This window comes from Myodes glareolus, chromosome 1 (assembly GCF_982192425.1).
Source record: "Myodes glareolus chromosome 1, mMyoGla1.1, whole genome shotgun sequence".
NCBI classification, from domain to species: domain Eukaryota; kingdom Metazoa; phylum Chordata; class Mammalia; order Rodentia; family Cricetidae; genus Myodes; species Myodes glareolus.
In genome coordinates this window covers 57,715,131-57,741,618 of record NC_142026.1, presented here as the reverse complement: position 1 = coordinate 57,741,618, position 26,488 = coordinate 57,715,131, and the positions used below count along the sequence as shown (strand labels likewise).

General features: G+C 47.7%; 1 long non-coding RNA gene across 1 annotated transcript; it reads left to right on the top strand.

The window, feature by feature from the left end:
- Positions 1 to 19,355: 19,355 nt before the first annotated feature.
- On the top strand, positions 19,356 to 25,772 carry LOC125405079 (uncharacterized). The gene is made up of 2 exons (XR_007233454.3): positions 19,356 to 19,698; positions 25,486 to 25,772. It is a non-coding gene; the product is annotated as an uncharacterized LOC125405079 (long non-coding RNA).
- Positions 25,773 to 26,488: the final 716 nt, after the last annotated feature.

Sequence of the window (26,488 nt, the reverse complement as noted above, 5' to 3'; positions counted from 1 at the left end):
AGAGCACCAACTGTGGGACCCAGTGACCTGTGTTGAAATCTAGTTAGTGTATTAACCTTAAGCAAGTCATTTGGCCTCACTGTGCCTCAGTTTCCCCATCTGTTGAAGGGGATGATAATAGTAAGTTCCTGGGGTTGTTGCAGGGCAGCAGATTAGATCTCAGATAGAATCTCTTAGAATTGTGCCTGGCGCAAAGCGCGTGCCCTACATAACGTCCCTTCCAATTAGCTTGATACCTAAGCTATGCAGTCGGCACACTTTGGAAGATAAGCTGTCGGGAGCCTGCTTTCCTGAATCTCTTTAGAATCCCGAGGAAACGGCTCTGGCAAACAGAAGAGCACGTGAAATCGAGGGCTTCACTTAACGACCGTACCTGTGCTCTCATTACCCGCGTGGAGGTGGGGGGACAACATGACCACATGATCTTACCAGTTTCCTACTCCGCGTGCCCTCCCTGGCACCACTAGCTTCCTCCTCACAAAGGAAGCCACTATCCTGACTTTGACCTGACCTTGATGTTACCCTGCCTGCTTTCCTGTACACAATGGTTTCGTTTTGCCTCTCTGTGCCTCTGTGCGTGTGGAGAACTCTGCCTGAGTTCCTTCTCTCCGCGTGAACATTGTGAAATTCATCTGGGCTGGGCAGATACAATCTATTCTCCTTGCCAAGGAGAATTCCACTGTGTGAGCACACCATGACTTATCTGCCGTCTCTCAATGAAAATGCGAGTTTATGCATTGAAGACTTTGGCTCTTGCAAGTAGGATCTTTTGAACATTCTTGTTTATGTTTTGTAGGTGAACATACATACACACTTCTTTTAGGTATAGAGTCAAGAGCAGAATGGCTGGGTTGTGTGGCATGTACATATATGTATGTGCATGTATATATATGTGTATATGTGTGTGTGTGTGTGTGTGATTATGTTCATCCTAGGTCAGTACTAACAGACGTTTTCCCAAAACAGCTGTAGTCACTTCTCTACTTCCTACTATCCACGCTGGAACATTTCCATTGCTCTAGATCCTTGCCAACACTTGGCATTGTCAGGCAATTCATTTTTAGTCATTCTGTTGGGTGTGTAGTAGCAGCTCCTTGTAGTGTTAATTTGCATTTCCCTGATGAGCAATGCAATTAGGCAGCTTTTTGTTTGTACCTGGCCCTCGGATGTCCTTTTTCTCGTGTTCCTGTTCAAGTGTCTTGCCCTGTTGTCTATTGGGCTATTCGTTTTTAGAACAGTTTGCTCTCCTGCTATCCTGAACACAAGCCATTTGTCGGTTCCGCGCACTAGAAACCTGCTCCGTGGTTTGTTTTCTCACACTCTCAATGGCTTTTTGTTTAGAGAGTGTGTGTGTCTGTGTGTGGGTATGCTCAAGTAATATGAAGCGCATGTAGAGGCTAGAGGACAGCTTATGGGAGCCAGTTTTGTCCATCTTACAATATGCTTTCTGGGGATCAAACTCGGGTCATCAAATTTGGCAGTAAGCATCCTTACCCACTGAGAGCCGTCTCATTGACTCTTAATGAACTTTTTTTTTTTGATGAACAGAAAGTCTTTAGCTTAATGTGGTCAAGTTTTCCATTAATGGCTATGTGGTGGGGGTAAATCTTTGATCCCAGCACTTGAGGCAGAAACAGGTAGACCTCAGTGAGTTCAAGGCCAGTCTGGTCTATGTAGTACAATGGTTCTCAACCTGTGGGTCATGAGCCCATTGGGAGTTGCTTATCAGAGTATTACAGTTATGAAGTAGTAACAAAGTAACTTTATGGTTGGGAGGGTTACGACAAAGACACCGTAAGCAACCGTATTAAAGGGTTGCTGCGTTAGGAAGGTTGAGAACCACTGACATAGTGAGTTCTGGCCAGAGAAACCCTGTCATAATGCAAAACAGCAAAATTTCTGTTTTGCTGAGTTGGGCCTGATGGTTAAGGCCTGTGATTCCAGCTACTCGGGAGGCTGAGGCCAAAGGGCCAAAAGTTCCTATGTGGGCTACAGATGTTCAAAGTCAATCTGGCAATTTAGCAAAACCTTCTCAGAATTAATGAAAGGGAGAGGGGGGGTTATATGAATTAAACAAAAATCAAGTGAATTAAAATGAAAATTAGATGAAAAAAGCTGAGGATTATAGCTCAATGGTAGATAGAGTGCCTAGGTCCTAGGTTCAGTCAGTAGGAAGGAGGGAGGGCTGGGCTGGGGGTGGGGGTGGGGGGTGGGGGTGGGGGTGGGGGTCTCTGCCTCTGAAGCATAGCTCTTAAGTTGTTTGCTGACAGACAACTTCATCGTTTTGCATCCCATTTAGGCCATCTGTCCAGAGCTGATTTTGTGGGTGGGTACGAGGCAGATTTTAATTTTATCCGAGTGATAGAGTGACGCACACAGCTAATAAAATGATGACAAATGAGCCATTAAAAAAAAAAAAGCAGCCTGGCAGTGCACACCTTTAATCCCAGTGCTAAGGCGGGGTAGAGGCAGGCAGAGCTCTGAGTTCGGAGGCCAGCCTGGTCTACAGAGCAAGTTCCAGGACAGCCTGGGCTATGCATCGAAACAACATCTTGAAAAGAACAAAGGAAAAAAAACCCTTACTTTTATATTTTATTATTTCTGTAGGTATTTGCTGCATTCATGTGTATCCGGGGCCGAGACAGTCAAAGGGGGGAGGGGAGTGTGCAGGGTGAGGGGGTGGGTCTTGCCTGACCCCGGTGAGGCAGCCTTTCTGCCACTGTACTGTGTACACTAGGCTGGCTGTCCCTGGAGCCTCTGGGTGATGTTTCTGGCTCCACCTCCCACCTCGCCCTGGGAACACTGGTATCACAGGACAGCGGGCTTTTGGCCTGACCCCAGGGGTGACCCTCAGCTGTGCAAGCCTTTGTCCCACTGAACCATCTTTCAAGACTTCCTTTTTTTTTAAAAAAAAAATATTTTCCCATTATGAAAACAGTATTGTTTCAAACCAGAAGATGAAGAGTCAGGGAAAGTTGATGACTCAGGCAAGCTGACAGCCCTGCATCTGAATTTTGCTTTACGAGCCCCTTAGCTGGGTGACCTGTGTTCTCTTAGGCCCGATGTCCTGGTGTTCGGAGTGGGGAGAGCAGGACCTCCCTGCGAGGGCTCGGAAACATACTTCCCATGTGGCTAACACAGGGTGGGGCGCAAAGAACAAGCTTGGTAAGTAATAGCTGCAATTATTCCAAATTTCATTTAATCCCTCCACGTTCATCAGTACTCACAAACCTAAGCCTGGGTTAGTCCCTGAGCGTGCCATGGTGCAGTGGTATTTTTGCTGGACTCTCTCCTAAGCGTTTTTTCAGTCTGGCTCACCAAAGCCCATTGTGTGGCTCGCGTCTCCAACTCGGAGGAGAAGGTGGCATGGGCAGAGCGCCAGGGCTTTGGAGGTGAGTGGTCCAGGTTCAACTTCAGCTTCAAATATTTAGCGTTTCTTTGCCTGTCTGTGCCTTGATTTCCTCACTTGTAAAATTGGGGATATTCTGCCATTCTTGACATATTTTAGAGAACTGAAGGCAGATGGATAAGTGAATGAATAAATGCAATAAACAGAAAATTAAGCAGAAATTAGTGCTTGGGGGGCTGGAGAGATGGCTCAGAGATTAAGAGCACTGCCTGCTCTTCCAAAGGTCCTGAGTTCAATTCCCAGCAACCACATGGTGGCTCACAACCATCTGTAATGGGGTCTGGCGCCCTCTTCTGGCTTGCAGGCATACACGCAGACAGAATATTGTATACATAATAAATATTTAAATATTTAAAAAAAAAAGAAAAGAAATTAGTGCTTGGTATGAAACTGAGTCTTTTCTTTACTGTGGTACTGGACAGGAAAACAGGGCCTTGTGTGTATTAGGCAATTTAAGGCTGATCCACACCCCATTTCTTCTCTGGGATTCTGGGCAGGGGCTCTACTATAGCGAGCCCTCAGTCCTGTATTTTGTTTGTTTGTTTGCTTTTTGTTCTGTTTTGTTTTTGAGACAGGGTTTCTCTGTGTAGTCCTGGCTGTTTTGGAATTCACTCTGTAGACCAGGTTGGTCTCAAACTCACAGAGATCCACCTGCCTCTGCTCCTAAGTGCTGGAATTAAAGGTGTGTGCCACTACTGCCTGGTTTATTTTGTTTCATTTGAAATAGGATCTCCTTACTTAGCCCAGGCTGACCTTGCTCTGACCGTCGTCCTGCCTTGGCCTTCCTAGTGGATTACAGGTGTGTGACACCATGCCCAGTTCCTTGACGATCCTATCAGGTACCCCGGGGGTTTGTAATTCATCATGGCAAATAAGATGGATTGTTGCTCACACAATGGCTCAGTTATCTGGTGTGAGACAAAGTGGGAACAATAAGCCGCAGACAGCAGAACCCAAGTGTTGTGTGTGTGAGTGTATGGGGGTGTGTGTGCGTGCTTACGTGTGCATGCACTCACACATGCCTTCCTTGCTAAAAGCCTTCTGTGATTCTTCTCTTGTTTGAAATGTTCTTTGGGGGAAACAGTTGACATCTCCGTGGCTTATTCTGGTGACAGTCACAGAAAATCCAGAGTATGAAAGGATTTCTCACTGTGCCAGGTACCCTGTATATAAAAAAGCTTTACAGAACAACCCCAATCTAGAACACAGTGTCCAATTTTCATTTTATTTGTGCATGTGTGTATGTGTTTGTGTGAATGCTGCACATGTGTGTGCAGATGCTCATGTAGGCTAGAAGAGTATGTCAGATCCCATGGAACTAGAGTTTGTGCCTCCCTCCCTCCCTCCCTGTTTCCTTCCTCCCTCTCCCCTCTCTTTCTTTCTTTCTTTCTTTCTTTCTTTCTTTCTTTCTTTCTTTCTTTCTTCCTTCCTTCCTTTCTTGATGCATTGCTGCTTTGCCTGCATGTATGTCTCTGTGAGGGTGTCAGAAGCCCTGGAACTGGAGTTACAGACAGTTGTGAGCTGCCATGTGGGTGCTGGGACTTGAACCTGAGTCCTCTGGAAGTGCTCTTACCACTGAGCCATCTCTCCAGCCCCAAACATTAGGATTCAAATTCTCATCCTTTGATTGAGCAGCAAGCACTTTTAACTCCTGAGCCACCTTTCCAGCCCATTTGTTCTGAGATGTGATCTCAGGTAGCCCAGGCTGGCCACAAACTGGCTACGCCATTAAGGATGGTTTTGGATTCCAGTTTTATCTGATAGTGCTTTCTGTGTTGTTTGTGTAGTGAGATGGGATTGGAAGTTTCTGGCCTCATCACATCCACAAAGGGATCAAAACATCAATATCTTTGAGAACAGTGACACCAATGAGGGTATAAGGGCACAATCCAGCAGAGGCTGGGAGATGGCTGCAATCTTTCTAGCAGCAGTACCCAGAGTCAGCCCTGTGCCCGCCTTTCCACCCAGAAGGGACTCTGATGGATTCTCCAGTTAATTCCCAGTGCCCGGCATGGCATTCCTCCACACGACAGCCTCTTACCCCACGTTAGCAAGCTGAGCATGACAGTGCATGCCTGTAATCTCAGCACAAAGGAGGAGAGGCAGGAGACTCGGAAGTCTCACAACAACAAAGGTATCCAAGTCATGGCCCAGGAGTTGACAGGCTATGCAGAAAGGAACATAGGTTGGGTTTGGCCTTTCTGACTTTTTTTTCCCTCCATGGCCTCCATCACGTCTATGGGACAGTCATTCTTGCCTGTTCGTCTGGGTGTTGATGGTTTTCCCCACTGTTTGTCACACTCAGGAAGGCTGGGGGAGCATGCAACAGGGATTTCTGAAATGACTACGCACACGTGTGACACCTTATGACTACTGCCAGCGTGAACCCTCTCTCTACCCGCTCTCCCCTGGTGTCACCTTCCTGACACTGATCAGCACAGCCAACACCCACACCCAAGTGCCAACTCAGCCTCCGAAGGGAACTGACCAGGTCCCAGGGACAGGAATCAGAGACTGGGATCAGGAAGAGGATGAAGACCCACCTCCCCTCTCCTAAAGGGTTCTGATTTCATCATGACTGCGTGCTGTCATGCACCAAAGGACCATGAGGCAGCGGAGGTGAGGGGCGTGTCCCGGACACAGCTCACTTCCTGGAGCATGCATGCCACATGCCTCAATTACAACTGGAAGGAAGCCTGAATCACTCTCTTAACTATGAGAGCTACTGGGATGGACCCAGTGCAGCCCCCTACTGCCCCAGCCTCATTCCCAGTCGGTGACTTTGGCAAGTTAGGTGTCCACTATGATGGGGCATTTGTATAGCCTGTCCCAGCGCCCCTAGTTTTCCAAAGAGGAAGCTCGCAAGACAAGTGAGCATGCTCACCTGAGATCATGCTGGTAATGAGAGCTGCATTCATCTCCATGTTTAACGACTGGGCATCACTACCCACAACAGGACACTGTGCCAGGGCCACTGAAATGGCTAAGTGGATAAAGACATTCACTGCCAAGTCTGACAATATGAATTCGATCCCTGGGTCCCATAGATGGAGGGGGAGAACCAGTCCCCGTAGCTGTTTCCTAATGTATGTACACACACGCACGCACACACATGTACACTCACACACACGTGTACACACATGGACACACACATGCACACATGCACATGTACACACACACACACACTCACTAAACAAACAAATAAATTTAAAACAAAATTCAGATGCTGTCCTGAACATCTGCTGCGTTCTGGAGCTTAGCCCTCAAGTCCAGCGTGATCCTCCAGGTCCAGATGTTGTGGTAACTAACACTGGTCGCGTTTTCCACTGGAGTGAGATTGAAGGGTGAGAAAGGATTTTAAAGTCAATGAATGAGAGGCAAAGGTAGCTACTGAAAATGACCTTTCAAAATAGTTCTTGGGGCTAGAGAGATGGCTCAGCAGTGAAAAGCACCTATCCAGGGTCCCATTCCCAGCACCTACATAGTGACTCACAGCCACCTGTGACTCCAACTCCAGGGGATCTGATGCCCCTTCTGGTTTCCTCGGGCATCAGGTATACATGTGGTGCACAACATACATGCTGACAAAACACTCATACACATAAAATTAAAAATTATACACACACACACACACACACACACACACACACATATATATATTGAGGCAAGTTCTTACAATGCAACTCTGGTTGTTGTTCTGGGATTCACTATGTAGACCAAGCTGACCTTGAACTTACAGAGATCCCCCTGCTTCTGCTTCACAAGTGCTGGGATTAAAGGTGTATGTCACTTTGCCTGGCCCTTAATTTTTTTTAAATTAAAGAAATCTCTTTAGGGCCGAGGAGATGGCTCAGCAGGTCAGAGCCCTTGCTGTGCAGCCCTAGGGACCTGAGTTTGATGCCCAGACCAACCTGGACTGCAAAGTTTGTTCCGGGACACATTGGGCTAGAGTGAGACAGCAAAATGGAAGTTAGCAGGTCAGTCACCACAGCCCTTACCGCAGGTCTCGTGAGTCATGTGATCTTATTTAGATCACTTGGCCCATAACCTTGATGCCCAGCTACCATGCAGGAATCCCTGCTTACATCATCCTGAAAATTCCCCTCCCCGCTCCTGTGCTGGGTCCACTGGGTCCTGAGCCCGGCTCTTCCTTTTTCTTAGTGATTCTTTGTTTTTCTGGTGTGCATCCATATTCAGATTCTTGGAAGTTCTTGCACACTTGAAAAGGCTTCCATACTCTCCTCTTTGATGTCAAAAATCAGTTTAGAGAATTTTGAAAAAAGCTGCCTAGAATCCCCCAGTAAGAGGCTGGGGTGTGGTTCAATGGTAGAGCCCCTGCCTAGAATCCCCCAGTAAGGGGTTGGGGTGTGGTTCAATGGTAGAGCCCCTGCCTAGAATCCCCTATAGGGGGCTGGGGTGTGGCTCAGTGATAGTCCCTGCCTAGAATCCCCCAGTAAGGGGTTGGGGTGTGGTTCACCCCAACTTTCTCATTTGTAGAATTGTTCTTGAGAAGTGTAGAACATTCAGCTTCTGTTTGCTTCTCTACCACATTGTCTTACTCTGTAGCCCAGGCTGGCCTGAAATTCAGAGTCCTCCCACTCAGTCTTCTCAGTGCCAAGATTACAGGTGCACAGCCACACCAAGATAACTATTCTACTTCTGGATTCTGCTTATTATTTCTGCTGTCATTTTCATGTGTCCTTTCACCCACCGTGGTGCTTCGAATGAGTGACTTCCACTGGCTCATATATATGAATACTTGGTCCCCAGTGAGTGGACCAGTTTGGAAAGGACTAGGAGGTGTGGCCTTGTTGGAGGAAGTGTGTCACTGGGGGTGGGCTTTGGAGGCTTCAAAAGACTCCTGCCATCCTCAATGTATTCTCTCTGCCTCCTGCATGCAGTTCAAGAATTGAGCTCTGAGCTGTTCCTTGCGGCCTTGCCTTTGCTCTGCCGTCATGGACTCTAACTCTGAAACCATAAGCCCAATGGATTGAAGGGTTTTTTTTTTTTTTTAACGCATCGCCTTAGTCACGGTGTTTTTAGCATAGCAGCAATCCACCCCCGAATGCCGCTGCTCCTCCTGCTCTGAAAGCCCTATATTTTCCTTCTTCCTAAAAACCACATTTATTGATGGATGTAGTATGGGGAGGCAGGGCGCCTGGGGGTCACAGGACAGCTTGCGGAGCTCTCCCTCCACCCTGTGGGTCTCGGGGATCCAACACAAGTGGTCAGGCTGGTAGTATCCGCCAGAGTCTTCTGGAAGGCTGCAGAGATCTGAGTCTTCACAGCAAATTCTGCCGTTATCTCCTGAGTGGGTTTGAAGAACACAGGCACCAAACTGTGAGTGGGAGAGGAGACCAGGTGAGAGTCCAGGAGAGGTGCTCAACCTCAGATCAACTGTGAAGGCATCAGAGGGAATCTGATGTCAGACTGTCCCCGGATGGTAGGAAACAGGAGTCAAGGACAAGCCTGAGCCACTGCAAGAAAGGGACACTTCTGCTGGAGTAAGAGGGGCTGGAAAAATCAGGATTCTATTTTTTCTTCTTGAAAAACACTTATTTTTAGCCAAGTAGTAGAGGCACATGCCTTTAATCTCAGCACTCAGGAGGCAGACTCAGGTGGACGTCTCTGAGTTTGAGGCCAGCCTGGTCTACAGAATGAGTTCTAGGATTGCCAGGGCTACGCAGAGACCCCCTATGTGTATTGTTGTTTTGCCTACGTGCATGTACGTCCAGAATATGTGTGCAGTACCCTTGCAGGCCAGAAGAAGGCATCACATCTCTAGAATCAGAGTTACACATGGTTCTGAACTACAGGCATTGCTAGGGATCAAAATCTGGGTCCTCTGGAAGAGCAGCCAATGCTCTTGACCATTGAGCCATCTCTCCTGCCATAGTATTTTCTTTTTCTTTTTTTGAAAAATGTATTTCTTTGGGGGCTAGAGCGATGACTTAGCAGGAAGGATTGCTTACTATCAAACCTGACAACTTGAGTTTGATCATCAGAATTCACAAGGTGGAGTGAGAGAACTGACTCCCATAAGCTGTCCTGTGACCTCTGCATGAGCATCATGACATGCGCATGCCAACACACATACTCTAGATCAATCATCAATCAATAATGTAATTATTTAATATATACATATTTTTAAGATTTATGTTACTTTTCAGACTTATTTTATGTGTATGCGTGTTTTGCTGCAGTGTATTTCTGCACACATATGAATCGGGAGCCGAACCCAGGTCCTCTACAAGAACGAACGAGCAAGCGCTCTTGACCACTGAGCCATCTCTCCAGCCCTATTTTAATTACTTTTAATTATGTGTTTCATGAGAGGGTATGTGCGTATGAGTGCAGATGCTCTCAGAGCTCAGAGATGCAGGACCCCTGGAGCTGGAATTACACCAGTGTGGTTGCTGGGGCCGGAGCTCCAGTACTCTGGAGAGAAGTGCATGCTTTTAACTGCTCAGCCCAAGAAGTTCTGCTCCGGCTGTGCCCATTTTGTTCATTGGTTAGTTTCCTGGTTTGTTGAGACAGGTCCAATATAGCCTAAGCTGGCCTCCAACTTGCTATTTAGCTAAGGCAGACCCTTCAGTGCGGTGGGAGGGTCGTGTGTTCAAGATTAGCCTGGGTTGCCTGGTGAAACCTGCCTCAAAATAGAAGTAAAATATAAGAAACCTGGTCTACAGAGTGAGTTCCTGGACAGAGAGAAACCCTGTCTCCGGGGGTGGGGGAGGGAGGGAAAATACACACACATACATATATAATATATCATATATATATAATATGGTGGTGAGGGCAGCAAATCACAATGTGAGAGAAATCCAAGAGGGTTCAGAGGTAGACCTCACACTTACAGAACAATTTATAATAATCTATTCTTGGAACTAACCAGTCTCCTACCAAGACCTCCTTAACCTCTGCGAAGGATAGACCAAATTCCCTCTCAGTTAGATCATACCATTGAGAGGGCCTGTTGTGGAGCTGGGGAAGGAGCTTGGTACAGTGCTTCCCTACTCTGGCTTCATTTCCAGGGAGCAAATAAAACAGTACGTAGTGCACACAGCTATAATTCCGGCACTTAGGAGGTGGAGGAGGGCTGACCTGGAGTTCAAGGTCACCACTGACTGGCCATCCTTGACTACATAAGGAGTTTGAGGCTAGCCTGGGCTACAGAGCCTACCTCCTTAAAAAGTTAATAAAATAAATAAATAAAGGTTCATCACGTTTTAATGTCAAGACCCCACTGGGAAGCAAGCTTCCAACATATGTCCCTTAGGGGGTCAAACCACGTCTAAACCACAGCATCTGTGATAGCCAACAGTCATCCAACTAGAGATATCAAACAGGCTCTTGAAGGAGGATACTCATTTAGGCTTGCTTGTTCATTGTTGTTTGTTTTGTTTTGTTTGTTTGTTTGCTCTTTGGTTTTTTGAGACAGGGTCTCACTAAGTAGCTCTGACCATCCTATAACTCGCTCTGTAGGCTAGGCTGGCCTCAAACTCACAAGACTTCACCTGCCTCTGCCTCCTGAACACTGGGATTAAAGGCGTGCGCCACCACTGACCTGCTTGAGCCTGGCAGTTGATTGATTTGTAGGACCAAAAGCCTTGTATCGGTTGCTTCTGGTTGCCGCAGTAAAACTGCTGAGGCTGTGTTGACAGATTGGCTTTTCACGGCTGTATTAGAAATACCGTGTGGGTTTTGTGTTTCTTTTGGGAGGTTATTTATTTTATTTTGTTGTACTGGGGATTAAATCCAGGATCTTGCACATGCTGCCCTGGCCCCTCCCCAGTTCCTCTCCACTAAATTCTAGGCTGGCATTCTACCCTTGGGCCACACCTCCAACCCCTCACCTCTGAAGTTTAGGCACATTCTACTTCTGGGTCATACCACCAGCCTCTGACTGGTAGAGTCTAGGCAAGTATGGACCACTGAGTCGCTGCATCCCAATCTTCTATCTCTGTTTCTTTTGTTTCTATTACCTTTTTAAAAATGTATTTTGCGTGGATGAATGGGGGTGGGGCAGGTGTGTGCCGTGGCACACCTGTGGAGGCCAGAAGATGTCTGGAGGTTAGTTCTCTCCCTCTACCATATGGGTCCCAGGAATTGGACACAGATCACTAGGCTTAGCTGCAAGTGTCTTCACTGGATGAACCATCTTGCTGGCTCTCTGTCCTCACACCATGTAAAAAGCCCCCCTACAGGCGGTCCTTTTCTTGATACCTTTGCTATGTCACACTGTGTGACTCTGAGGAGCCTTGGGACATCATTTGTAGTTGCACACAGATGTCCTAGGTATGAAGTCCTGGGTCAGGCAGTGGGGTGCATTTCTGACCCAGACACAGTAACTAATGGGTGCTGCAAACTCCCCCACGGGGATTGTATCCATTTATATCACAGCCACAAGCCCTGAGGTCTGGCCAACACAAGATCATCACCAGTCTTGTCTCTTACCAGCTAGGGCTATTGAAAAACAGTATTCGTCTCTCTCTCTCTCTCTCTCTCTCTCTCTCTCTCTCTCTCTCTCTCTCTCTCTCTCCCCCCGTGTGTGTGTGTGTGTGTGTGTGTGTGCGCGCGCGCGCGCGCGCTTGCATTCATGAATGTTTCCAGAGACAGGAACCAGGGCCTTGCATTTTCACTACCTGCTCAACCACTGAGTTATATTACCAGTTCTTTTAAATTTTATTTTGAGAAAGGGCCTTGCTTGCCCAGGAGCCCTCAGAGTGCAGAACCACGCCCACTTTTGAGGCTCTCACCTGCATTTGTCTACTATCAATTGTATTCTATTATCTTCTCATGCACTTTAGAGTCATTCCGTGTGTGTGTGTGTGTGTGTGTGTGTGTGTGTGAGAGAGAGAGAGAGAGAGAGAGCATGTGTGCGTGTGTTTGTGTGCACACACACATTTGAAGACTGGAAAAGGGCCTGTAATTCCTTTGAGACAGGGTGTCACCATTTCCACTAGGCTGGGTGACCATCAGGCTTCTGGGAGCCATCTGTCCTGCTTACTTCCCTCCCCCACAATGATGGGCTTGCAAGTACATGTAACCATCCCCAGTGTTTCACCTGGGTGCTGAGGACTTAAATTCAGGTCCTCATGTTTGTTCAGCAAATGATTTTACCCACTCTGCAGCCCAGGAACAATTTTTTTTTAGAGATTTATTTATTTATTTGAAACAAGGTCTCAATGTGTAGCCCTGAATAGCCTAGAACTTGCTCTGTAGACCAGGCTGGCCTAGAACTCACAGAGATCTGCCTGCCTCTGTCTCCCCAGTGCTGGGATTAAAAGATTAAAGGTGTGCACCACCACCTCCCAGCTTTGACTATTTCTTTTAAGCGTGGATACGTGTGTGCTGCGTGACTTTAGGTACATCAGGTGGGGACAGGAGCCTTCAGAGGCCAGAAGCAGGAACCAAATCCCCTGGCACTGGAGTTACAGGAGCATGTGAGCTGCCGTGTGGGCACTGGGGACACAGAGCAGTCAGGGCTTTGTTTGTTCATTTGTTTGTTTGTTTGGTTGGTTGGTTGATTGGTTGGTTTTTCAAGACAGGGTTTCTCTGTGGGTTACTCTGTGTAGCCCTGGTTCTCCTGGAACTCACTCTGTAGACCAGACTGGGCTCGAACTCACAGAGATCCGCTTGGCTCTGCCTCCTGAGCGCTGGGATTAAAGGCGTGCGCCACCAACACCTGGCAGGACTCTTAACCCCAGAACCACTTTCATTTTCTTTCCTGTGAACCACCTGGTCATATTCTAGGTGCGTGATCTTCCTCAGGGATCATCCCTTTGTTACCGGTTTGTGGGAAACGTGTATGTGTTCCATAGAGACGTGATTCGTCCTTGTGTGCCATGCAGTTTGTAATCCCTGTTCTACTGGACAAGCCCTCACTTTGCAAGCCCAGGCTTTGAAACCACAGCAGCTCTTTGCTTTGGCCTCCTCAATGCTGGGGTTATAGCAGGACACACACTCCTGGGCGCAGTTCATAATTTTCGTTTTGTTTACTAGTGTTAATTCCAGGTGAATCAAATTTAAAAGTACTTCTGACCTCCTTGGTATAAATGATGAAGACTTAATTCCCTTACCCTGCCTGTCGTTTCTGTCACCGGAACTCCCTGAGCCACACATTAATCCTCTTGCACACACAAGCTCCTGACAGGCAAGCTTTTCAGGAATCCGCCGTGACAATCCAATTGCAGCTGCTAGTTTGCTGTTTTAAAAAAATATAGGAATGAGAGGCCGTAGAGTTGGCTCGGTCGGCGCAATGCCTGCTGGGCTAGCGTGGGGACTGGAGCTCCATCTCCAGCACTCATGTGACAACTGGGCCTGGCACACATGTATGCAACCCAAGTGGTGGGGGCAGAGACAGATGGGTCCCTGCAGCTCAGCGGCTAGCCAGTCTAGCCAAATCGGTAAACCCCAGGTTAGGTGAGAGCCTGGGTCTCAAAAATACGGAGGAGAATGACCGAAGAAGACAACGAGGCCTTGGTTTCCAGCTTCCACATGTGTGCATACACAGGCACACATGTACTTGGATGCACGTGTGCACACTTACAGGCCTGTACACACATTCTCTCTCTTCCTCCCGCCTCTTTCCACACATTATCCTGGGAAGATGTTTCCATAGGTAAGTTCTTGTCACACAAGCGTGAGGACCACAGTTCTGAACCTTAGCACGACCACTGGGGAAGCTGGGTGGGCAGGGCGACCATGATCCCAGCAAGCAGGAGGCAGAGATGAAGGGCGGCTGCTGGAGCAAGCCGGCTGGACTCGCCAAACTGATGACTGGGTCCAAGAAAGAGATCCTGCCTCAGCATATAAGTCAAAGCACCATTCGTAAGACAGCCGACATCAACCTCAGGCCTCCATGTGCCCACACATCTATGTGCACGTGCATACGTGGACAAGCATGCCCACACACGTGTAAGAAGCATACACATGCCAAGAACTGTATCTGCCAACCCTTCGCTTCTGTCTGCAAGCCTGCACAGAGTCTTTGGACACCATCACCCAGCATTTCAAATTTACCATCAGAAGCCAGCACATGTATATACACACATACCATACATGTAGATCAGTGGGTATGTCATACACCTGCATGTGTGCATCCATCGCAGAATTAAAACTTTTTGTGCGATTTAGGAATGGTCATAGTGTTCAGTTTGTCTTTGAATGGTTGATGCTGTGTTCTCTGCTCCCTCCTTCCCTCCCTCTTCTTTTTTGTTTTTGTGTTTGATTTTGAGACAGGGTCTTTCCAGCTGGCCTTGAACTCACAGAAATCCTCCCGCCGTTACCACTCAAGTGCTGATATTAAAGATTAAATGGCCAAACTCATTTTTAAAGTTTCTGTACAGATATTTTTGAATGTATGTTCAATTCCACTCGTGTAAGATATAATTTACTGTTGAATTGCAACAAAAATCTGCCAGCCTTAACTGTGCTATCTGATGGCCTTTGACAACTGTATACTGCCCTACTTCAGGGAAAGACGGTTTCCAACATTCCAGAAAGTTCCTGTGAGCCCCTTGCACTCAGCCTCCTCACCACCCACTTCTTAACTCCGGGAGTAACTGCTGTTTTGATTTTTATCATCATGGATTTATGTCATAACAAATGCTTTTATATTCTTTCATTATTCTGAAGTGAGATTTATGGCTAATATAATATACCTACATGCAAATTGCTTTTAGATCAAGATGATTTCCTTATTATAGAAAAGAAGGAATAAGAGAAGGTGAGGGGTTTTCTGGGGAGGGCAGGGATTGTGGAGCCTCACACATGCTAGGCAAGCACAGTGCCACCAACTCAGGCCTACAACATAAGGAGAAGAGTAAAGTTGTCTCCACAGGCATGACAACATGGCATATGCCCCTGCACACACACATGCACACATGCACACATTGATTTCCACAGGTATGAGAACATGGCGTGTGCCCCTGCATTTACAAGCTGTGGGACAATGGTCTGTACCCTGTCACTTGTATTTTAAATAAACGCTCATTGGCCAGTAGCCAGGCAGGAAGTATAGGCGGAGGATATTCTTTTCTGTCACCCAGACAGAGGAAGCCAGACACAGAACAAGCAAGATGCAACTGCCTCGCCAAAATAGATACCAAGCTACGTGGCTAACACAGACAAAAATTATGGGCTAATATAAGAGTTAATAAGGGCTGGGCTGTGGTGGCACACGCCTTTAATCCCAGCATTTGGGAGGCAGAGACAAGCGGATCTTTGTGAGTTCGAGGCCAGCCTGGTCTACAAGAGCTAGTTCCAGGACAGGCTCCAAAGCTACAGAGAAATCCTGTCTGGAAAACAAAACAAAACAAAACAAAAAAGTCTTAAATTTCGGGGCTGGAGAGGTGACTCAGTGGTTAAGGGTACTTGCTGTTTTTCCAGAAGACCTGGGTTCTACTTCCAGCACCCATATGGTAGCTCACAACTGTCTGTAACTCCAGTTCCAGGGCATCCACCCTCACATAGACAAACATGCCAGCAAAACAACAATACACATAAAATAAAGACAAATAAGTCATTAAAAAAAAGAGTTAATAAGAAGTCTGAGATACTAGGCCAAACAGTTTATAGTTAATGTAGACCTCTGTGTGATTTCTTTGGGACTTAACGACTGCGGGAACCGGGCAGAAACCCATCAACTCTCTCTCTCTCTCTCTCTCTCTCTCTCTCTCTCTCTCTCTCTCTCTCTCTTTTACACACACACGCACGCATGCACACACACACACACACACACACACACACCGCACACACTGATAATAATAAAATGTTAAAGTTTTAAATAATGGGGGCTGGAGAGATGACTGTGGTTAAGAGCGTTTAGTATTCTTGAAATTCAGTTCCCAGCACTCACATCTGGGGGCTCACAAACCACCCGGAACTCCAGCCCCAAGAGATCTGATGCCTTTTCTGACCTCTTTGGCACCTAAATTCACATCGCACACATACTAACAAGTGGGCACACACTTACACATGAAATAAATAGGGCTGGAGAGGTGGTTCAGCAATCAGGAAGACTTGCTGTTCTTCCAGACCACCCAGCTTCAAACCCAGCACCCGCAGGGTGACTCACAGCCATCTGTAACTCCAGTTTCTATTGATCCAGCGCCCCCTTCTGTCCTTCTTGGGTACTGCATACATATGGTACACATAAAAGCAGGCAAGACTTTCATACACATAAAATAGAAATAAATAAATCTTTACAAAGGGAAGTTTTTGAAATTATTCCTTCCCCAGCTCTGAGAACCAAATGGAAGGCTTGTTAATGAAAAATGTCAGTTAAGCTGAAAACTATAACAAAGGGCTTCAGAATCTGCTGGGGCAGAATTTTTCTGAATGCTGTGGGAACAATCATAAAGCTAGACACAGGGGAGCACCATGGCGCCATGATTCAGGTATCAAAACAGTGACCAACGGACAGACTGCCTTTTACCCAGTCAGTGAGTTGCTTTGCTGGGGAAAGATTATGATTACACTTACGCAAAGTATGTGTATGATGGTGTGTGTGTGTGTGTGTGTGTGTGTGTGTGTGTGTGTATGTGTGTGTGTTCACCTGGGGGTCAGAGGACAACTTTTGGGAGTTGGTTCTCTCATTCCATCATGCAGGCTAAGGGATCAAGTTCAAGCTAGCTCAGTCCATCGAACCCAGTGGCAAGTACCTGACAAACCATCTCACCAACTGCCTCACAGGGGATGTTCTAATTGTGCTTGAACAAGACGGTTCACTATGGGCTTCGGCGATTATAAACGAGTTCTTCCTCTAGACGCGGATAGAGGGGATGTAATGTGGACATTGTAGCTCAGTTACTGTAATTAAATCACCAAGGCTGTGTAAAGAAGAAAGGAGTGAACAAAACCAAATGGCCTGGTCCTCAGGTGAGGGAGCCCTGCAGATGGCATCAGGATAGCAGCCACTTCAGCAAGAGAGGGAAAGTGAATTTGGACACTGTAAGGACATGGAAAACTTTTTATTTATCTATCTATCTATCTAGATATTTATTTACTTATTTATTATGTATACAATATTCTGTCTGTTTGTCTGCAGGCCAGGAGAGGGCACCAGACCCCATTACAGATGGTTGTGAGCCACCATGTGGTTGCTGAGAATTGAACTCAGGACCTTTGGAAGAGCAGGCAATGCTCTTAACCACTGAGCCATCTCTCCAGCCCAGAACATGGAAAACTTTAAGAAGCTTCACTTGATTAGGATCTGATTAAGACACATGCCCTTTGCAACATCATAGGAGTCAGCAGGGAAAAAAACAACTGTCCCTAGCAGCTAGCCCCTGTCAACACCCAGTTTGTGGTCTAGACAGGAGCAGAAAATAACTGCTCAGGGGGAGGGCGGTGGTGGGGCGGCGGGGAGTGGGGAGGCATGCACAGAAGCAGAAGTACCCGCTCAAAGGAGGAAGGGGTATACAGAAGTAGGACATACCCTGTACTCAGCAAAACCAACCCCCTTGACTCCGAGTAAACCTGGCTTGCGGTTTTTCCCTATATATGTCAACCCCAAATGATGAGGGGGTCTCTTCCCCACTGCGCTGCGTCTGCATCCAGTAGTGGTCCAGCCCCAAGCCTGGCTAGAGAACGCTCTGAATAAACCTTGCTTTTGCATTCTGGACTTGACTGGATTCCGGTGGTGGTCTCTCTGGGCGATGGGGGTGTCTCAACTTGGGCACAACAGACACAAAAAGCCAGAAGATAGGGCGAGGCTCACCAGCACGGGGCAAACACAGAACCCGTTAACAAACAGTCTGGGGAAAGGAAGCAGGAGGCGGTGTTCATCCCTGGGATGGGTCTCTAATGAAATCTCCAAAGCGTTGCCTTACAGAACACTCTATTGTTCTTTCCATGATGCTGGAGGACTGGGAGTGCCGGCACCTTAAATGTTGAACTGTTGGGCTTTGGAAAGTGGGGAGGGGCTGCAAGAGAGTGAGCTAAGGAAGTCAGAGGGCTTCATTGCAGCCCACCCCAGGACCACCTATGGCATTTCCTTCATCCCTCAGACCCTTCCTGCAGGTTCTGGGCCAGGATTCTCCTTTACTGACCCAAGGTGATGCAGGTCATCTATGCCCGACTCAGGAACCGCTTCGCTCCTTCTCTCTTCCGTCACTTCCTACTTCTGGTTTGAGGGCACTGGGGGACCACTGCTGGCCTCTGAGGCCTGAGGGTTGTGTTTACCTTAGCCAGGTCAGCTCTCCAAAGCCACACCTTCCAGAGACCTGTGCAAAGGCCAAATAAAGCGGCCGCCTAGGCTGGGGGACACCTGGAACCAGTCACCGGCAGGTGCCTACAACCCTATGACTCAGAGGCCTGGGAGCAGGGTTGGCCTAGGAAACCCCATTATGAACTGGACTCCACCTGGTCCTGCCAGGTTGCCAGGCCAAGTCATTGTCACACCCACTTCCAGCCCCAGAGCCACCTCTTCATCTGGCCTACCTGGTACCGGCTGGCTTCTCCCTCCACCGTGGTTCCTCCCTGGTCCTGTTTATCCATCTCCAGCCTGGACTAGCAAGCAGCCCTTCCCCCACCCATCCATGAAGAGCCTAGGAACAGCTGTGTGGGGTTTCTAGCTCAGCGCACTCATGGCCTATCATCTGGCTCTTAGGACCAGGCGAAGCCCTAGGTGTGGTCCACAAGTCCCCACATGATCTACCCCTGTCATCTCTCTGACCCAGTGACCTCCACCTGCCCCCTTGCTCCGGTGACTGCCTAAGGCCAGGGTTCCCAGCCTCCCTAATGCTGCAGTCCTTTAGTACAGTTCCTCATGTTATGGTGACCTCCAACCTCCAACCATAAAATTATTTTTGTTGCTACTTCATAACTAATTTTGCTGCTGTTATGAGTCATATTATAAATATCTGATGTACAGGATATCTGATTGCCACCCTTGAAGAGATCGCAACCCAGAGGTTGAGAAATGCTGACCTAAGGTATATTGTATTGCAAGCACAGGGCCTTTGCTCTATGGGTCCTCAAGGGAGGAAACACTCTCCTTGGGGCTCAGCACTGTGCCCTCCTTCCCTCCCCCTGAGTCCCACTCTGGCCCGGAGATGTAGCTTATTTGGTACGCTGCTTGCCTAGCAGGCCCGAAGTCCTGGGGTTGTTCCCTATAAACCTTGTAAACAAGATCCCAGAGCAGGAGACGTGAAGACGGGACGCGCGGGAGTTCAGGGCCAGCTGGGGTACCTGAGACCCTGTCCTGCTTGGCTTCCTATTGCTGACAGACACCAGGACCAGAAGCAGCCTGGGGAGGAAGGTGCTTTGCTGTGATGTGATCTGTGAGTCTACCCCTAAATAAATAACCTGCTATTATACTCAGTTCTGAGGTAGTGTGGAATGTCTTTTTTAGCATCCCTCTTCAGTGTCCCCCATAGCAGCCCAGCACTGAGGGAAGTCAGGCAGACGCTTACTGGCTTGCTCTCCCGGCCTTGCTCAGCTGCCTTTTGTAGAACCTAGGACCACCTGTCCAGGGGTGGTACCACCCACGGCAGGCTGAGCGCAATCATCAGTCACGAAAGTGTTCCCACAGACTTGCCTACAGGCCAGCCTGATGCCAACAGTTCTTCAGCTGTGCTTCCTCCTCCCCAGGGGCTCTAGTTTCTGTCAAGTTGTCGAAAACTGACCAACTCGGGTCTGCTTTAAAGTCGCCTCCTTTGCCGGGCTTTCCCCAACCGCTGCCCTCAGTTTACCTGCTCACCACCTTTCCCGTTTTAAGACTTACTTTCTTTTTGTTTTTAAGATGCATCCATTTTTATTCTATGTGCATGAGTGTTTTGTCTGCACATGTGTAAGTGCGCCACGTGTGCAGTTCCCAAGGAGGCCTGAAGACGCCTCAGGTACTCTGGAGCTGGAGTTACAGGTGGTTGGGAGCCACCATGTGGGTACTGGGTACCAAACCCAGGTCCTCTGCAAGGGCAGCCAGTGCTCTTAATTGCTCTCCATCCTCAATTTTTAAAATTATTTATTATTTTGTTTTGAAATTAAAAACTCACTGTATATCCTTGGCTGACCTGGAAATCCCTAAGTAGAGCAGGTTGGCTTTGAACTCATACAGCATGACCTGCCTCTGCCTCCTGAGTGCTGGGACTAATATCTCTCTCTCTCTCTCTCTCTTTCTGTTTTTAAGACAGAATCTCATTATTTATCCCAGGCTGACTTGGAACTTGAGATTCTCTGCCCCCAGTGGCCTCCTCTAGCATGTAACGATAGTGTGTGTCTGTGTCTGTGTGCGCGTGCATGTGTACATGTGTGCACGTGTTCATGTGTGTGCACGCTCGTGTGCGCACATGTGTGCATGTGTGTGAGTGTGTGTATTTATCCTATCAGATCTATTCCTTTAGAGAGCTTAAATACGGGGAGAACCCCAAGTTTGAGGTCACCCTGAGTTGCAGACTAAACTCTCCGTCTAAAAACACCACAAACAAGTGCTAGGGAGGTGGCTCCACCTGACAGCTGGAGCTTGATCCCCAAAACCCACACAGTGAAAGGAGAGAACCGACTCTGCAGGCACGTGCCATGGTAGGAGCACTGATGAGTCACAGCCTGCAGAAACACAGCACCGCAGTTATCACCGCGGTCACCTGTCAATTACATTCCATTAGGGTTGTTTTGATGTGTGCTGCTCGAATGGACCCCAGGGCCTCTTGCATGCCAAGCAGGTGTTCTACCACTGAGCCACGCCCCAGCCCCTCACTGGGGGATTCTAAACAGGGGCTCTACCACTGAGCCACACCCCAACCCCTCACTGAGGGATTCTAGGCAGGGGCTCTACCACTGAGCCACACCCAGCCCCTCACTGGGGGATTTTAGGCAGGGGCTCTACCACTGAGCCACACTCAGCCCCTCACTGGGGGATTCTAGGTAAGTGTCCTAGAGCTGAGCCACACCCCATCCCATAGTTTCATTGTCACCAAGGATGGTAGTCACTGCTTTCTTCGTGTGTGTGTGTGTGTGTGTGTGTGTGTGTGTGTGTGTTCACTGAGTCTCCAGAGGCTTCTCTTTTCTCCAGAGTATCTCTTTTGGAGACAGGGATGTTGCTATGGAGCCCAGGCTGACCTCTAACTCATAGCAATCTACTTGTTTCAGCCTGCAAGTGCTAGAAATTACAGGCATAGGTTAACGCACAGGGTCCTGAGGCTTCTTGGCAAAGGAAGAGGCTCCTGAATCAGGGAGCAAACACTCCCAGGGGCCCTTCATGCAATCAGTGGAATGAGTATTGGAGAGTGAACATCAGTGGGGTCCAGTGTTACAGTACATGTGAGAGCACCATAGGAGTGCCCTACATTGACCACCCCCCAAGCCTCAGTATGGAGCACACAGTGTCCGATGCTTCCCCACTGAGCATCTGAGAATGTGGAGGCCTCCCCAAACCCTAAGCATGTCTGGTTCAGGAACCAGGCAACCAGCCCAGTTCTAAGCCGTGGGATACATCAGGATGCATCCTGCAGGTTCCAGGCAGTGCATGATTTGGAGTGAGCCTAGTGAGCATGCACCCTGTGGAAGGCAATGCCGGGACACCTGCTTGGCAGCATGGCTACCACACCCTCATTTCTTGAGATGTGTGGATAGATTGACGGTCTCAAATAAGGGAAGCAGGCAATAAGACAATGGCCATCTAGATGGGATGGCATCTCATATGGGGAAATAACGTGGGCTGCAGGCCACCAACCAGCTACAGCCTGGCTGCCCCTTTGCAGAGATCTCCGGGCTTTAATCACGTGGCCTTAGTCTTTCTATTTTTAGTTTATATTTTTAGATTTATTCTATTTTTTATCTCTCTGTGTGTATGTGTGTTGTGTATGTGTGTGTGTATGTGTATGAGAGAGAGAGAGAGAGAGAGAGAGAGAGAGAGAGAGAAACAGAGAGCCTCCTGTTGATGGCAGGAAGGCCGTGGGGTTGGATGAGGTAGGACTTCTCCAAAAATGGGCCTCGTGTTTGTAAAAACTGAGATCTGTGGGTGTTGCCTTGCTCCAGCTGGGTCCTCAGCTTATCTTCTCCAGCCCCGATTTGTTTATCTTTGAGCCAGGGTCTCACTGTAGCGCTGGCCACTTACTACCACCTCCCATGTGTCGGGATTGCAGAGTCCGGAGATTTGGACTGAGGTCCTCACTGTGTTAATTCACTGAGTCATTTCTTCAGACCCATTTGCTCTATAAGACACATACTCTCAGGTGCTTTGTGACAGCAATGTAGAACAGACTGATACAGAGAAAGAGCCAAAGTCCTGCTCCACATGACGAAGCCCTGTGTTTTCTTTACCAAGCCCTTGGGAGATGGAGGCAGAAGCAGTACAAGAAAGTTCAAGACCAACATAGGCTACAAAGAGAGTCCAAAGAAAGCCTGGGCTACATAGAGAGTCTGAAGAAAGCCTGGGCTACATAGTGAGACTTAAGAAAGCCTGGGCTACATACCAGGAAAGACCTGTATCACTCTGGGATACCTGAGCCCTATCTCTAAAACAAACTAGATGGCAGTGCACAACTTTAATCCCAGCACTCAGGAGGTAGTAGCCAGTGGACCTCTGTGAGTTCAAGGCCAGCCTAATCTGCACTGGAAGTTCCAGCCTGGGCAGAGCTACACAGTGAGAGGCTGTCTCAGAACAAACAAATAAACAAAAACTGAAACAAAACAAAATGTCACAATAGCCCATAGGCTTATCTCTCTGGTCTAGAAAAATATAATTTTGTATGACCTTAGGAATGTGTGTGTGTGTGTGTGTGTGTGTGTGTGTGTGTGAGAGAGAGAGAGAGAGAGAGAGAGAGAGAGAGAGAGAGAGAGAGGTGGCATTCCTTTTGTTTTTGTTTTGATTTCTGTTTTTCAAAGCAGGGTTTCACTGTGTAGCTCTGTCTGTCCTGGAACTCCCTCTATAGACCAGACTGGCCTCAAACTCACAGAGATCTGCCTGCCTCTGCCTCCCAAGTACTGGAATTAAAGGCGTGTCTCTCCACCAATAAGATGTGGCACTCTCAAACACACACATATACTCACATAGTAAATAAGCAAGTGTAAAAAAATTTAAATATCACAAAAAGTTTTAATAAACAACATATTAGTTACTGTTAATCTAGGTGCATATAAATCTTTTCTTACAAGATTTTTTTTTAGGTTTGTAAAGACAGTCAGTGAGGCACTTGACTCAAAAGTCTAATGTCTGTGCCCAGAATCCACATAGAGGTAGGACAGGAAAAGCTCCCACGGGTTGTCCTCTGACCACCACACACGTGCAAGGCAGGTGTATCTACAGGGATACACTCACACATACACACAAGCAATCAAATAAATAAATGTTTAAAAGAGATGTACTTAGGCTGGTCATAGTGGCACACACACTTGGGAGACAGAGGCAAGTGGATACCCAACTTCAAGGGCAGTCTGGTCTCCAGAGAGAGTTCCAGGACAGCCAGGGTCATGCAGAGAAACCTTGTCTCAAAAAACAAAAACAAAACAAAAACCCACCATAGCAAAAAAAAATTTAGAAGCCTCATATAAATTGTATATATTCTTTAAACAAATTATGGATGTCATTTGTAGATGTAAACACCGGATGATCATTTATAAAATAGCACAACCAGCTGGCAGAGTGTCTAGCCAGCAGGAATTCCTGAGCTCGTTCCTCACCACTGCAAAAATGGAGCATTGTGGTGCATGGGTGGGCCCAGCACTTAGGGTGTGGTGGCGGGAGGGTCAGGTGCATTCAAAGTCTTCCTCTGCCACGCTGTTTCGAATTTGAAACCAACTCAAGATTCTCTCAAAAAAAAAAAAATCAAGCAAATGAAAAAAAGAATAAAGCTTCTAAGTGAACTTTTCATCCTGCTGTGTCTGTGAGACCTACCTTGCCTGCAATCACCCAGAGGGAAATGCATCTGTTATAAGCCTAAACGTTGAGAGAGAGAGGTGGCTCAGTGGTTAGAGGAACTTGTTGCTCTTGTAGAGCCTACAGAGTGAAACCCTACCTCAGAAAGAAAAGAGAAAGAGAGAGACAGAAGAAAGAGAGAAAAAGGAAGGAGAGAGGAAGGGGAAGGCCAATGACATGGTTCAGCAGGTAAAAGTATCTGCCATGCAAGTCAGAGGACCTGAGTTCAATCCATGGGTCCCCAGATCCCTAAAACCCATGACAGAAAGAGAGAATGAATCCCTGAAAGTTGTCCTTTAACCCTCACGCTGGAGTGAAGGTGAGCCTGCAATAACATGCATCTATACATACGTTGTACATGTACCTTATACACACATAGTAATAGTAATAAACATATTATATATATATACACACACACACACACGTTTTTTTGTTTTTCAAAACAGGGTTTCTGTCTTGGCTGTCCCGGAATTTACTCTGTAGACCAGGTTGGCCTCGAACTCACAGAGTTCTGTTCTGCCTCCCAAGTGCTGGGATTAAGGTGTGTGCCACCACTGCCCGGCTAACAAATATGTTTTTTAAGAAAGGAGGGAGAGAGGGAAGAAAGAGTAAAGTGAAATGAGTGTTTTCCTGAGGTCTGTGAGCTAACCTAAAAAATTAATGGAACCCAAGAACGGGGCTTTGCAGCCTCAACTCACAGCCAGTTCATCGGAAGCCCTCACTGCCCTGGGGCTCGCAGTGAGCATCTGTGGCAAAGGGCAGTCTTGGGTCCACAAGAGTAATCCCCAAGGTTGGAACTGAACTGATTTAGAGGACACCCAGCAGGCACTGGCTGAAGACTCATTTGCCATGTGGGAGATTCCTGTCACAACTGGAGTCATTGAGATCTGGACTCTGAGTATGTGGACATTTGTGTCTTCCGATGACTATTCATGGGATCAGGAACACAGAAAAAGAGGCAGGGCTGGGACTGGGGCTCTGTTGGGAGAGTGCTTGTCTAGCATGCTCCAAGCCCTGGGCACCATCAGCAGGGCCTGGTGGCACATGCCTTCACTGGGAGCAGTGAGTCCCAGGTCAACCAGGACAGCCGAGCAAGCCTCCAAGTCCAAAGAAAGAGCACCTCTGTCCTGAACTCTGTCTGCCTTGCTCTGTTGTGTCTGGCTTATCTCCTTAACCTTAATTGCCTAAACTCTTTCCGAATTGTGCTTGGCAGGTCTTCTCCCATCTTGTGGCTTGCGGAGTATTGATTTACCACGCACTGTGGGCAGACATTGGCTTGGTCGTTTCAGCCTGTGAAAACAAAGCCAGCAGCGGCTGTCCTAAAATCTTGATGTGCACGTACGCAGAGGCACGTTTCCTAGAGTCTGTAAGGACAACTGCTCAACTGCAGTTGGGAGCTGCCTGACGACTTTGCCAGCCAGCCGCTCCATCCTCCACGTCAGAGGAGTGCCTCATCTTGGCACCAACAATAAAAGATGTTTGTTTGTTTGGACATCTGCAGCATGTGTAATAGTTTCAATTTATGTTTTCCGAATGGTTAAGGAGACCAATCACCTTTCTGTGTGTTTATTGGAATTGTCAAATCAAATTTACAGGTGGCTGTTGGTTGGGCTCCACCTTCTTCATCAGAACCAACAGACCAAACCAACATCATCCTATAGGAATAAGGATCCCAAATGGTGAGATGTGGAAGGGGAGGACCAGGGATGAGAAAATCAACAAGACAGAGAACAGGGATGGAAGGTCTGTCTGCACTGACGACTCACCCAGCAAGTTTACTAAGCAGTACAAACATCCTATCCTGTTGTTGGGGAAAACTGGACAGAGTCAGCAGGAAGCTCATCAAGCAAGATTTCATAATAGGAACCCAGGATATCAGTGCATCACAGACCAATCACACAGCTGATACATACCGATAACCACAGCCCAAGAGAAGAGTCAGGTTTCCAGGATTCAAAATTGGAGTTCCCCTAGGGGCCTGGCACTGGGCCATTACTGGCCTTGCTACTCTTGGTTTCCTTCTCCATACATTAGAGCCTCAGGAAAAGCCTTGTATCAGCCTGGCTCCCAACACTCCAGCATTCTAGGCAAGCTTTCTGCCACTAAGCCATGCCCCCAGCCCCTCACTGGGGGATTCTAGGCAGGGGTGTAAAAGGAGCAGTGGGCTGCGTTCCCACCCAGATCTCGGCTAGCTTACCCCCAAACTAATGACACGG